A 15,635-nucleotide genomic window follows, 5' to 3' on the forward strand; every position below is an offset into this window, starting at 1 on the left:
GCATCCATGACACTCTGGCAATCGGAGCCAGGCGAGCAGCATCGTTCGTGTCCAAGATGACGAGCCACGCGCCGCTGGGTCCGGGGGCGGGGCCGTGGTGCCCACGGGCGGCGTGGCAACCTCTAGGACGCCCCAGCTGGTGCCCGCCCCGCGGCCTTCCCAGGCCGTGCACGACGAGCAACACCGCGATGTCTGTGCCCCCGGGCACCGCCGCGGGAAGAGCCCTTTGCATCACTCCCAGGACGCACCAGGCCGGCGTGGGCACCCGGACGCTGACGGAAACGACGCGCGACCGCGAGACCGTGATAGAGCTCCTTCTAACGTGGTTAGAAGTCGGAGTGCGTCACGGTCCACGCAGCCTTCGCCGCCACCCACGCCAGCAGAACCGTTGGCACGCGTGCAACTGCTCCTCGATTTTCCTCCTGCCACGGAGAAGCTCGATGAGTGGAGAGCCACCATTCGGAGCCTTATCAGCTTCGCCAATAAAGATGAACTACAACCAGTGAGACCCTCGTGCTAGTGCTCCGGTGAGCCGGTGCACGCCAGTGGTGGAAGGACCGGGGCTGCTGCGACCACGGTGCACTCTCCTCCCCCACGCCAGCAACAACAGCCGCCAGCTCGCCGGGCCGATGCCTGTGACAACATTTCCACAGCGTCGTCCGACCCGCGAGCCCGCTGCGACCAACGTCAAGTTCTTCGAGAGCGAGCTCAGGAGGACGCTCGGACCACCATCGAGTGGCGGCGGGAAGCGCGCCATCAGTCAGACCGTCGTGCGGGGCCCACTATGGACCGCCCAGCGCCGGGGGGCTCCGGTGACCTACCTTACGAGGTGGGTTGTCCAGCCTTTACCCGTGAGCTGCGGCAGTTCCAGTGGCCCACCCACCGCACGTTCAAGCCTGAGGTCGGAGAGAAGCACAACGGCAAGACTCACCCGTCGGAGTTCCTCAACATCTACACTATCGCGATGCAAGCTACCGGGGCTCGCGACGACAAGGTGCTTGCCAACTACTTTCCGTCGGCGCTTAAGCCCAATGTCATGTCATGGTTAATGCACCTGCTAGTGGATTCCATCTCTTCTTGGTCGGATATGTGCCACGAGTTTGTTGGCGCCTTTACCGGAGGCCACCAAGCTCCTGGCCAGGTGAGTGATTTGCATGTCATCCCCGAGAAGGACGGCGAGACCTATGCAAGTACATACAAAGGTTCAGCTGTGTGCAGTACAACATCCCAGATGTTCACCCCGCTGCCGTCATCAGTGCTTTCCATCAGAATGTGCGCAACTGCAAGATGCGTGAGGAGCTGGCGATGAACAAGGTTAAGGATGTAGCCAAGCTTTATGTTCCGGCCGGTAGATGTGCTCAGGCTGAAGAAGGGAGGAAGTAGCCCGGTGAAGACGCTGGCCCGGAAACCGACTCCACAGATGAAGACGTCGTCGCCCCAGCAAAGAAGGGTCGACGCCGCAATAGGAAGCGGAAGGGCAAGACTGTGCTTGCCGTTCAGGGATCCGGCGACCCCGGCGCCGCCAAGAAGGCCAAGGCTGACGACCCCGGCAAGGAAGTTGCCGGGTGCGCCGCCTGCCGGGCCTTGGCGGCTGCCGACAAGCCAGGAGGCTCCGACAAGCTGTACTGCAAGATCCATCGCACCAAGGGCCATGACCTCCTGAACTGCCGGCAGGTTGAGCTGCTTGCAGAGAAGCAGAAAGCTGAATATGAGAGGCGGGACAAGGAGAAGGGTCAGGATGGTGCTGAGGGGTTCAGCAAGAAGCGTGGCGGCCGAGGGGATCGCGGCGGCAACGATAACCAACCAGAGAGGCCCGCTCGGGGCCGCAACAAGAAGGAGGGATATGATGACCATGATGAGGACGACGAGTCCACCGAGCATGAGTTCCAGAAGGCCACGGAGGCCATGTGCGTCGACGGAGGTGCCTCGTTGCACACCTCTCACCACCAGCTGAAGCAGTGGGCGCGTGAAGTCACTACGGCGGAGCCATCATTCGATGCCCAGAGGCCACTGAAGTGGTCCAGCACGCCTATCATTTTCGACACCGAGGATCACCCCAATCACACAACCGCGGTCGGGTGTTTGCCGTTGTTGGTTTCACCAACAATACGCAACCTCAAGGTGACAAAAGTGCTAGTTGATGGTGGGGCCGGTCTGAACTTGATCTCGCCCGCCGTGACCGAGATACTGCAAATCCCCGATGGAGATCTCGAGGAGACGGGCACGTTTCAAGGGGTCAACCCGGGGAGGAGTCAGCCGAAGGGTAAGGTCATGTTGCCCGTTACATTTGGGGGCGAGCTGAACTATAGGATGGAGAACATCGTTTTTTATGTCGCCAAGATCCCCTTGCCCTATAATGGGATCCTTGGCCGCCCAGAACTGGCCAAGTTCATGGCGGCGTCACATTACGCCTACAACACGTTGAAGATGCCCGGGCCAATGAGCGTCATAACCGTCCCCTCTGACAAGAAAGACGCGCTCATCTGCGCCGACGAACTTTACCGGGAGGCAGTTGCAGCAACTGCCGCCAAGGCACTTGCTCCTGCTGCTGAAGCCCCGGTGGGAAGAGAACCGACAAGACCTCTGCCTCTGCCGGCAAGGCCCCTTCCGGTGAGACCTCTTCCGGCAAGACCTCCTGCACCCACTCCGGCAAGCGCGCCTCTTCGGACTACTGCGCTCCCGTCGAGGGCGTGCCAAAGAGCTCCACCGGTAAGAGCAAGAAATCCAAGGCAGCACCACCTAAGACCAAGAAGGTGCCCGTCAAGGAGGACGGCACGGGCGGGGCTTTTACTATAAGCTCCACCCTCGACAGCAAATAGGAAAGCGCACTCATCGCCTTCCTGCGGGCGAATGTCGATGTGTTTGCATGGCAAGCATCGGACATCCCCGGCGTTCCCAGGGAGGTGATTGAGCACCATCTTGCTGTCTGTCCTCATGCGCGGCCCATCAAGCAGAAGGTCAGGAAGCAAGCTTTGGAACGACAAGAGTTCATCATCGAGGAGATCAGGAAGTTGGAGGCAGCAGGCTTGGTCAGAGGAGTGCTCCACCCCACGTGGTTGGCCAATCCAGTGGTGGTCCGTAAGGCAAATGGGGAATGGAGGTTGTGCATTGACTATACAGATATCAATAAAGCATGTCCAAAGGATCCTTTCCCTCTGCCATGCATTGACCAGATAGTGGACTCCACTGCCGGGTGTGACCTGCTGTCATTCCTCTACGCCTACTCAGGATACCACCAGATCTTCATGATGAAGGAAGACGAAGAAAAGACTGCGTTCATCACCTCATGTGGTACGTACTATTTTGTACGGATGCCTTTCGGGTTGAAAAGCGTTGGTTCAACATTTGCCCGAGCAGTCCAAATTGGTTTTGAGCTGTAGCTGCTTAGAAATATGGAAGCTTATATGGATGATATAGTGGTCAAAACCAAGGACAAGGCCACGCTCGTGCAGGATCTGGAGGAAACATTTGCAGACCTGCGTAAGATCAACCTCAAGCTCATTCCAGAGAAGTGCGTGTTCGGCGTCCCATCCGGCAAGCTCCTTGGTTTCTTTTTGTCTCAACGCGGAATTGAAGCAAATCCCGGCAAGATCAAAGTGATTGAGTAGATTGAGGCGCCAAGACGGGTCAAAGACGTCCGTAGGCTTGTCGGCTGCGTTGCTGCTCTAAGTAGGTTCGTCTCCAAATCTGCTGAGCGCGCCCTCCCCTTTTTGAAAGTTTTGAAAAAGGCAGGTCCAACGAATGGACTCTGGAGGCAGACGCAGCGCTGCAAGATCTGAGGAGGTACCTCTCCTCCACGCCAACACTTGTCACGCCTAAGCCACAAGAGCCGTTGCTGCTGTATCTAGCGGCGACGAATCAAGTGGTCAGTGCTGCGTTAGTGGCGCAAAGGGAACTTGAGGAAGAAACAACGGCAGCGGCCGAGCCGTCGGATGATGGGCCGGGGCATTCCCTGGAACGGCCTGATGCCGGCAAGATGGGACCCCTGGCAAGGCCTGCTCCCGGCAAGACAGAGTCTGCGCAAGTAGGCGAAGTCGAACAGAAGAAGAAGGTGGTGCAGCACCCAGTTTATTTTGTCAGCTCCCTCTTGCAGGGGGTAGATCAAGATATTATGGTATGCAGAAGCTACTCTTCGGCCTCCTTATGGCCTCGAGAAAGTTGCGTCACTATTTCCAAGCGCATGAGATCACCGTCGTCACCCGCCTCCCTTTGCAACAAATCTTGCACAACCCGGATGCGACTGGGAGGATTGTGGAGTGGGCGTTGGAACTGTCGAGCTTTGGCCTCAAGTTTGAAAGTACTTCAACGATCAAGAGCCGAGCCTTGGCAGAGTTCATAGCAGAGTGGACCTCAACGCCCGACGAAGAGGTTCAAGAGACCACCCTTCCCGGCAAGGATACGAGCCGTGATTGTCTTATGTACTTTAATGAGCTTTCTCGCTGCAAGGTGCTGGCACCGGCGTGCTACTCGTCGCACCCACCAGAGAGCACCTCAAGTATGTAGTCCAGATGCACTTTCCCCGGGAAAAGTCAACGAACAACATGGTAGAGTACGAGGGGTTGCTTGCCGGTCTCAGGATCGCGGCAGACCTTGGAATCAGGAAGCTCATCATCAGGGGGTGATTCGCAGCTCGTCGTCAAGCAAGTTAACAAGGATTACCACAGCCCGTTGATGGAGGCCTATGTGGATGAAGTGAGGAAATTGGAGGAGCGTTTTGACGGTCTACAAGCGGAGCATGTTCCCCGAGCAGAGAATAGCACTGCCGATGACTTGTCGAAACACGCTGCCCTCAAGTTGCCTGTGGAACCAGGTACCTTTCTGCTTCAATTAACTCAGCCATCCGTTGAACCATCAGCAGGACAGGACAAGCGAAGGAAGGCGGGCCCCGGCAAGTACTTTCCTGCTGAGCTCCCAGTATCCACCGGCAAGGAAGCTACCGTGTACCCCAAGCTTGCCGAGCAGCAGCAACCTCCGGTAGGGGCCCAAGCCCTGACCGTAGAGGCAGCCGCCCCTACGGCCGAAGATGAGCCTTTAGTCCTTGCCGTCGAGCCTCAGGCTCCGGCATGGGCGCAGCGCACCGTCCGTTTCCTCCAAACAGGGTAACTCCCTGAGGAACAGGAAGAAGCAGAGAAAGTAGCACATCGGTCCAGCATGTACCACTTTGTGGATGATACCCTATACAGAAGGAGACCGAACAGCGTGAAATTGAAGTGTAATCCTCAGGAGGACGGACTGGAGCTATTGGCAGAGATACATGGAGGCATGTGTGGCTCCCACATAGGGTCAAGAGCCCTTGCCGGCAAGGCGTTCCGGCAAGGTTTCTTCTGACCCACCGCTCTCCAGGATGCAATTGCACTAGTAACCAAGTGTGAAGCATGCTAGTTCCATTCAAAGAAGCTTCATCAGCCGGCCCAAGCCCTTCAAACAATCCATCTTTCCTGGCCCTTTTCGGTCTGGGGGCTTGACATACTGGGCCCCTTTCCCCGTGCTGTCAGGGGCTTTGAGTACTTGTACGACGCGATCGACAAGTTCACAAAGTGGCCGGAAGTGGAACCAGTGAGAAAGGTGACAACACAATCAGCCGTCAAGTTCTTCAAGGGCCTAGTCTGCCGTTTTGGTGTGCCGAATAGAGTCATCACCGACAACGGCACATAGTTCACGAGCCGCACCTTCATGCAGTATATCCAAGACCTCGGCGACAAGATTTGTTTTGCTTCTGTTGCTCATCCCAGAAGTAATGGCCAGGCTGAGAGGGCAAACGCAGAGGTGCTGCGAGGCCTCAAGACCAGAACTTTTGACAGGCTACACAAGTGCGGAAGGCGCTGGATTGATGAGTTGCCAACAGTTCTTTGGTCGATCAGAATGACGCCAAATCGAGCCAGTGGCCAGACACCCTTTGCCCTGGTATACGGGGTACAAGCAGTTCTCCCCACAGAACTCATATACGGGTCACCTCGAGTGCTCGCTTACGATGAGCTTGAGCAAGAGCAGTTGCGCCACGATGATGCAACGCTCCTTGAGGAAGATGGTCTTTGGGCTGCTGTGCGAGCCGCTCGCTACCAGCAAGCCTTGCGCCGCTACCATAGCCGCAAGGTTCATGCCCGAAGCCTTGAGGAAGGCGACCTTGTTCTTCGGCGAATCCAATCCACCAAGAATTCCAACAAGTTGACACCAAAGTGGGAAGGCCCTTACCGGGTAATACGTGTCACCAGGCCCGGCGCAGTCTGCCTAGAGACCAAAGATGGTATCCCAGTGAGTAATTCCTGGAACATCGAACATCTTCGCAAGTTTTACCCATAAGGCGCGGCTGCTGGGCCCCCCGGCAAACCACCTTTTTGTACAAGACTTGCCGGCGAGGCATGTAACCCTTTGTGCAAAGCCAGGTGCAGACCCTGAGCAACAGATGAATAAACGAACCATTGGCGCCCTAAGATTTAGCATGCATATTAGGTTGAGTCTCCCTCTGGTAGGGTTGATAGTGCTTACCGGCGACTAACCCCTAACATAGAGGTCGAGTATGTGTCTTTGCGTCCCTTCCAGTCCTTCTTGATTCACAGGCTACACAGGCGCTTCAGCGGAACTTTTTGGGGAAAGGAGACGAGTTGGCACCCCGGCCCCGGCAAGCCATTCTTGCCGGGGGCAGCAGATTTAGATAAATCTTTTCCCAGCCATATACTTCCGTATGAAACTTGAACATATGAAACCTCGCTTAATCCCATGCCGCCATGCTCCCTCCTTCCTATATCTGAATCCCTTTCGGACTGGAATTTGGTTGTAGTTGCGATGGAAGGGAGATGGACGAAGGGCCCAATCCTACTTTTCCCCTACCCCCGCCAAGGGCTTGAGTGTAGTCGTGCTATAAGGTGGGAGGACGGCAAGGCCTGTTGCCGGGCGACGTTGTTTACTTGAAGAAAAACGAGGAATCGTTCCTTGGTGCGAGCCTCGCTCACGCACAAAGAAACCCGGCAAACGCCCTTTTCATTGATACGTTGATTAACAAGTATAGTCCATACAGAATGTAAACATGAGCAAGGGATTATAAAGTCTAAATTCGACAAGTGCCCGCAGGCTTAAGATCTAAAAAAAAGATAAGATCACCGGTGCGCGTTGGTGCTATACAAACGGTTTTTAACCCCTTTCCGCGACAGCATTTGGAACCGTCGCCAAGTGAGTGTGTGCGATAGGGTGTCCTTCCCACACGACCCAGAAACCGTCGGGGATATGGAGCAATGATCCAGAGGCCTTCCAAAATGTAATCGTGTGCGATGCAACACACACTAAATTCTTTCGCACGTCTGGTATCGGTGATTAAGCGTTTCTAATGACGCAGTGAAACCATACGGTCTGTCATAACGAACCATTTGGGAAACAGTATGTAAGGCACACGGGCCAACATATGAACTGTGTGCGATTTGTGCCCCTTCGCACATGAGTTTTCCGCGTAACCCGTCTGCCATGCTAGACTCCATCGCACGCGTTTGCCAACAATTACCGTCTGCGATAATGTTCTATCACAAACGGTTCAGGATCCCCTTCGCACACATACAAGTGCTGCAGACCATTTGTGATTTGTTGGGTATCACCAACGGTTGCCGCAGGAGTGACGTGTGCTTTTCGTTTGGGATCCCACACGTTTCCTGAAAAAATTACGACTGGGATTGTATTTTGCATTGGGCACGGTTTACTCCCAGTTCTCGTGTGCGATAACGCGATATCACAAATGGTTTCGGAGACCCTACGCACACGTAGTAGCGCTGCAAATCATTTGCGATCTGCTGTGTATCACCGAGGGTTCCGCTATGATTGACGTATGCTTTCCGATGTGGATCGCACACACTCATTTAGTTGAACCATGTGTGGAGAAATTGCCAGGTTAAAACAAAAATATCCCATTTTGAATCGGTACACAAAAAGCAAATTCGCAACAATATTCAATTCAACAAATAAACAAAAATATCCCATTTTGAATCGGCACGCAAAAAGCAAATTCGCCACAATATTCAATTGAACAAATAGTGTCCATAGGAAGAACATTCATCAGATTTCGCAACAATTGCAATTGAACATATGGTAGCTAAATTCCAATGATTTGTCCACACATATATGCATTACATAATTAATCATAGTGTACGAAATACGAAGACCTCATCAGATGGAAAACAATGGATCCATGCGTTATATGTTTAGGGGCTAACTCTTACTCAATGTTTCAGGAGAACGCATGCTGAAATCTTCATTATCACCAGTGGGATTGATGTAGTGATCCAGGAAGAAGTTGTTGATAAATCTCCGAACCATCTACAATTCACCAGCCGGGAGCAGTTCAGGGGTCCTCGGTTTTAAGATGAGCTGGATCAGATTGTGCCATATGAGTGGAGTAGAAGTTAATTAAGATAGACTTACTGGTACTAATTCGCAAGGATCCTCACAACTATCAGCAGATTTGTAGATGGAGATCATGTGTCTGCAAACATAGTATCCACAAAGGTTGGTCCCTGCTTCTTGCTGAGGACAGTAAAATTTTTTGTACAAAATTAGTCATGTATTTGTCCTGTTAGGAACAACCTAACCGGTGTTAGATGTATTAATTTTTTCTTTGGACAAAATAGAAAGAGGTTTATTTAGAAGCTTGAACATTTGACTAGCGTAAGGAAAGGTATTTGCAGACTGTTGGATAAATTTTCCAAAAATAACGAATTTCGGTGTGTTATCGGAGAAACGATCTCGTGCTGCAGAGGTTGTTCCATCTTGAACAGGTTCCTGGTTTAGTTTTCCACAATGCGAGCACACTGCAAATGATGATGAATTTTGACAACATCAATTATTGAACTAGATATGAATGCAAATTAATTTCAACATCATAGAATTCAATACCTATCCAAGAATTTCTGAACATGCGTCAGATGCTGAGCGTTTGTTGACTCTTGTGTTCTTGTTTGGAACAATGAATACCAATATCCAGTGATTGCTACATATTAAGAAAGCCATGAACTTACGAATGATGTCGAAATCTGAAAGACAATTAGTGTATGCGTGGTTGTTTACTTGACTTACTGTTCATGATATGGCTAGAGAAATGATTCTGCATGGGACATGTTTTCGAAGATACGGACGACCGTGTTAACGGCCTAGTCCCGTCGGTCCTTACCATCTAATGTTGTGCCATTTGTTAATGCAGGATCTATGAAATACACACTCTCCCTTTTTCTTCTCTGTGCATTCAATCCCCTGAGAGGAATAAAATGCAGTTAGCTGTTTATCATTTATAGCCTTGTATGGAGAAGTTGATCAGAGTTTGTTAAGTACTTACAAAATCAGGCATCTAACAAGAGTGGCATCGAGCACGTTGAAGTTGAAGAGATGTAAGTCCTCGAAACTCACATTGATGGAACCAACATCGTGTCGGAAATGATCTCTATTGTACTGGACTAGCAAACCATGATGACCTTCTGACATTTGATCCATGGAATATTCATGTAACTCGCGGCAACTGGAGCTGCACTCATCAAAGTATTCGCCAACAAGAAATGGCTGGCCATGGACGTAATTGTGTGCTTCAAGTACGTATGCTTTACTTTTAGCAAGCAACAAACATACTTCTTCATCATCCATGGCGTCAGAAATAATATTACTCCCCGATTCGAACAAGCTGTTATTAATTTGGTTCTGGGCGATGAGTGCTTTAAGTAAGAGGCAATCGTTCTCTTTCCTCTTCACTCTCCCGCTGCGCTTCCTCATGGGTGTAGCCTTTTTGGCCACTTCCTTCTTGGTACTTGAAGCATTTCTGGCAGAACGTCTGGTTGGCTGCAAGGTAGACTGCCGAGCAGATGATGAAGCTTGGACGGACTGCTTAGCAGACGGGTTATCTATGCCGGATTGCTGAGTTGGCGGTGTTGCTGTGACGGACTGCTGGGCTGTAGGAGCAGTGGCATCGGACTGCTGACCATGCGTTGAAGCTATGTTGGGTTTCTGCGCAGGTCGTGCCAACTTGTCGGTGTGCCGAGGAGGTCGTGCCAACGCGTTGGTTTGCTGAGTAGGAAGTGCTGACACATTGGTACGCTGATCACGCGCCTGTGGACCGACGCACTGATGAGCAGTCGGTTCTGGACCTACAGACTGCTTAGCGGGCGGTTCCGAAGCATCAGACTGCTTAGCAGTCTGTTCCACCAGGTTGGTCTACTGAGCATGTGTTGCAGCTGAGTCTCCCCCCGCTGCTTCAGCGGCCGGCATCTGAACCGGTGGTGCGTCATCAGCAGTTGTAGGCCTTGCCACTGGATGCTTTGGGGCGGAGGATGACATGGTCTGTACGCCACAAAGTCGAGCTGGCTGATCACAGGTTGATGTATCAGCCCGCGAGAGCTGCTGTGGCAAGGAGAGCGTCACCGGTTGAGGGGCGACAGTGGTTGCTCTTGGTAGGGCTTCAGGAATCTCATCGATGAACTCTATTTCCTTTCGTGGCCACTGGATGTGATGTAACAGTGTTTCTCCCAAGGTCCTTTGCTCATAGAAGTCTCCTAGGTACATTCTTCAGGGCAAATTCATTGAATCTAGGCTTTACTTCAGTCACGTAGCACTTCACACAGCCTGGCTTCAATGGCACATTGTCCAAGAAGAGGGCATCTTCCAAGAAGGGTGGGCAAACCCAGGCTGTTGTACATTTTAATGTACCTTCATAATGTGTAAGCACGCCCTTCAGTCTGTCTTTCATTCCATATAGATCAGATATAGCATCATCACGAGCAGCTGCAGTCTCAATGTCACTTGGGTCAGATGATGCACAACTACTCTTGTGCAGTGTTGTCGCGCAATAAGCAGCATCCTCCATGCCTGCCTCCCCTCCCATCTGCTGGCTATCTGTCAGTGTTAGAGTCTTCTGCATCATCATTGACTCCTCAACATCCATTCGAACAGCCGGATAAATCTCCTTCTTCAACCTTTCATACAATGCATTCTGCTTCATTTCACTCCTCGCTTTTTTCATGTTGAGCCTCTCTTCTTTGCTGAGTGTGAAAGCCCTCTTGTGCGGGACATTAACACATATACCCCTTGCACGGCCAGGGGGCTCTTTTGTGTCCAGAGCAATGGACAGAATGTCACATGGCCCTGAGTTCCTGTAGAACCTTCCAGGGATCTTGGAAGCCTCTAACATCACTTCATACAGTTTGCCGTCACATGCGTTTTCAAAGTAATAAGTTCTGTCATCACGCTTCTTTGCACGTGCCCGCAAGTAGTCTCTAGCGCGTTCGCCCCTGATTTCACTAAAGGCCGGATTCCCACCCGCCGCTACTGCTTCTTTATCCTCCTGTTCCCATATCAGTTTCATGCCGTAGTATCCTGCCACACCCATACGGTGGGGGTGTATGTTCTTCTTCTGAAGTTCCGATTGCTTGAAACTCTTCTCAGCAAACTCTTTAGTTGCCCTGACCCTTTTTAATTCTGCCCAGTCTGCCTTTTGTAATTTGGGGTATGCGGGGATAGGGTCCTTGCCTTCGTTCAAGTACTTCTTGTACAACATGTGCTTCCAGTTTCTCCAAGCATCCCTAGCCTTCTTTAGTGCAGCGTGTTCCACCTGCATTCTGCACTGCTCTGGAACATTGAAGTGATCCATGATCTCCCGGACTATCCTTCGTCGTGTTTCTGTGTCACCCTTCCGAAACCTCGGCAGAATAATGTTGAGCCTTGCCCAACCAACAAATCCACACACACACTCGTGAACCTCATGCGTGCTTTATCTGGCTTAGTTGGAGCCCAGGACTTTATATCAATCTCGGTTACTTCATATACACCTTTAGGCTGGTGTGTGGGCTTCCTTGGAGCGTTCCTCCGTGTCCTGACCGGAAGGGTAATTGCTGCAGCTCTATCCCGTTCAAGACTACTTGATCCCTCACAATCTGCTGAAGACCTAGGGTTGTCCGAATCAGATGAAGATACATGGCCTGAATGAGTGATGTCGCTGCTAGGGTAATTGCTGCAGCTCTATCCCGTTCAAGATGCATCTACAGAGAACACATGCGAAACTCAGGAAAGGAGGATAAGCATAAAACTAACAACTTAGTATCAAGCTTTCTAAACATGACATGCAATAATTTAGAAAATGTACGGCTAATTTGTTAAGTTTGTGACTCGGGCGCCCGTGATCTGTAAATAGGCAGTAACTTATTGGAACAAATACAGCTTATATGTAGTAAGGAAGGTAGATAATGAACATATATACGCTCTCCGTTATTTTATAGCCAATTTGGGAACATACGGAACGAAATTGGAAGAGGGATTGCGAGGAAATATGCCTCACCGCGATGGAGAGCAGTAACTAACATTCTTCTTAATGCAAACCCGGCCGGACCACAGGAGAGGCGAGGGTTACTGCATCGATATGCTCGAGGGTGGCTGGCGAGCAAACGAAGACGGTGAGGCGCGGGCCGCCGCGCGTTGGGAACGGCAGTGGAGGTAGGCTTGACACCGAAGAGCGGGCACACGGCCGGGGTGAGCACGGCGGCGCCGGAGAGGGTTCTGCTATGGATCTAGGGGGGGAACTGGTGAAGGAGATTGGGTGGACTAGTTGAGTCAAATGCGGGCGGACGGTGGGGGTGTTGGGGACTCCGGGTGTTGGCAGCCTAGGTGAAAGGGTGAAAAATATTGTCGGTCGCCGCGCGTGCGGAAAGGCCTATGCAAATGATTGCCTCTAAGCGCTCGTGTGCACATACATAATAATTTCGTTTGAAATGAAGACGTACTAATTTTGAAATGAAGACGTGAGTTCATCATTTAGCCTCTAAATTTTTCCCACGTAAACCAATCACAATTTTACCACGGGTTTGATTTGCTGGCGCATTTCAGGTCTCGTGTGCTATATGTAAGACATTTTTTGGCATTTACCGTGCATGTTGGCATATAAATCAATTCCTAGTCGGACTGCATTTCCTGTCGAAAGGGATGAGGATTGTCGTTCGATCTGGGAGCATCCAACGGTGCAGATGTACGATCCGTGGGGTTTGGGTTCTGGCCAATCAGAACACACAACTCGGATCGCGCGCGCAGCAAGGGGGGCATCGGCCACGGTTTGGTAGGCACACGGCTTTCGTGTGTGAACCGTGTGCTATTTGAAAACATTTTTTTGGGAGGGGCTATTTGAAAACATTTACATGTGTTGTCAAAAGGGATGAGGATCGCCGTTCGATCAAGGAGAATCCAACGGTGCAGACGTACGATCCGTGGGGTTTGGGTTTTGGCCAATCAGAATGCACGACTCAGATCGCGCGCGTGGTAGAGGGGTGGGGGGGGGGTGCATCGGCCACGGTTTAGAGGACATACAGCTTTTGTGAGTGTACCGTGTGCTCTTTGTAAACATTTACATTACCTAACATCATATTTTTTTCGAATGAAAACATGAGTTCATCGTTTCACCTCCAATCTTTTCCACGGTAAGAAATCACGAGTATAGTGGAGAGTGTCATATACTAGTATCATGAATATACAGTATATATGATACTAGTGTACGATACTACCTTTAATTAATTATAGCGCATATATAGTATAATACATAGAGTATAGTATCATATACAGATCATATTTATTGCCATGCATGACACAAATTAGCATCGCATTTAACATATACGGTATCTACCTATATGTTACTGTAACCCTCTTTATATATATTTAATTCTTTGCCACATCAGCATACTTGCTATTTCCGAGTGCATGACATCATCGGCTATGATACCACCACTATGGCCAGCCTTATATAGTGGGGAGTATCGTATACTATATACATATATATATATTGTATCATGCATATGATACTAGTGTATGATACTACGTACGTACCTTCATAGTGCATATATAGTATCATAGAGTAGTATATATCATAGATGACCGTATTTATGGCCATGCATGACACAAAGTAGTATAGCATTTATTATATATATATATATGTTACGGTATCTACCTATGTTACTGCTTCTTTGCCACATCATCATATTTTCTATTCCCGTGTGCATGATACCGGCTATGATACCCCCACTATGGCCACCCTAATAAGGCTGGTCGTAATATGGGATTATCAAGCGGTATGATGCATGCCAACTAGACTTTTTGGATGATGTGGCACACAGTTAAATGAGGAAAGAGAGGGTGTGTGGTATCATATCATGATACCGTATCATATTAAATGTTGTACTACTTTGTGTCATGCATGGCAATTAATAAGGCAACCTAAGATACTAACTTATGATACTATGCATGCGCGCACTACGAAGGTAGTGCCGATCATATACTAGTATCATGCATATATACTCCCTCCTTTCCAGTTTATAGGCTTATCTCAAAATTTTAGTTTTTCCATTTTATAAGGCTCAATTTGGTTGTTCCCCATCACATGTCCAGATTCCAAGGTGCATTAAATCATTGCAGGCAAGTATTAAGAGAAAGTTGACCATTGTATGTACTTTATATGCATGCATGCATGTATTGAAATTAATACATTGGAAAACATATTTTTTTGAGGAAAACAAAAGCATTAATTGGGTGTTTTTGCAAACTACAAAAGGTATTCCACCACTCACCATCTACCTTGGTTGGTGAGATTTTTGAATTGAGCCCTATAAGGCTGGTTGTAATGGGGAGTATCATGTACTAGTATCATGCATATATATGATAGTGTATGATACTACTTCCGTAAGGCTAGTCATAGTGGGAGTAACTTAGCTAGTAACATAGCGCAGTCTAAGACAAGTTTGCTTATGTGGCATGTATTTAATGAGGAGAGATGTGTTTAGAGTAACATAATATGTTACCGTAACATAGTGTTTTCCAAGAAAAGATGACTCTACAAGCTAATAAATGATGTCATATATGACACTACTACTATGTTACTTTGCACTATGGAGGTAGTAACTTAGACTAGTGTCATATGCATGACACTAGTATAGATTACTCCCCACTATGACCAGCCTAATGCATAGTATCATAAGTTAGTATCTTAGGTTGCCTTATTAATTGTCATGCATCACACAAAGTAGTAGTACAACATTTAATATGACACGGTATCATGATATGATACCACATCCTCTCTTTCCTCATTTAATTGTGTGCCACATCATCTAGAAAGTCTAGTTGGTACGCATGATACCGCTTATGATACTACCATTACTACCAGCCTAAACCGGAAAGGAGGGAGTATGAGACTAGCCACAATGGAGAGTAACATACACTAGTAACATACACATATCCCTAGACTATCACTACTAGAAAAGGGCTGTTAGTGGCGCACCTATTTTTGCCATTAATGGCGCACTATAGGTGCGCCACTATTACCACGCCACTAGTAACAAATACTAATGGTGCACCTCTGGTGCGCCATTAGTAATCCAGATAGTAGTGGCGCACCACCTGGTGCGCCATTACTAACCATACATGTGTGCCACGGGTAAGATGAACAGGTGCGCCACTACTAAAATTTTGAAATCTGGATCTGGATTTGGGCTGCTTTTTTTTGCAATTTTTTTGAATTTTGTTCTGGATCTGGTATGTTCTTTGTGCTGGGGAGCTCCACATGTGGCTGGAAGTAGAGGAGGGAGGAGAGGAGGGAGGAGAGAGGAGAGGAGGAGAGGAGGGAGGAGGAGGGAGGAGAGAGGAGA

The sequence above is a fragment of the Triticum aestivum genome, chromosome 2D, assembly GCF_018294505.1.
Source record: "Triticum aestivum cultivar Chinese Spring chromosome 2D, IWGSC CS RefSeq v2.1, whole genome shotgun sequence".
In the NCBI taxonomy this organism is placed as follows: Eukaryota; Viridiplantae; Streptophyta; class Magnoliopsida; order Poales; family Poaceae; genus Triticum; species Triticum aestivum.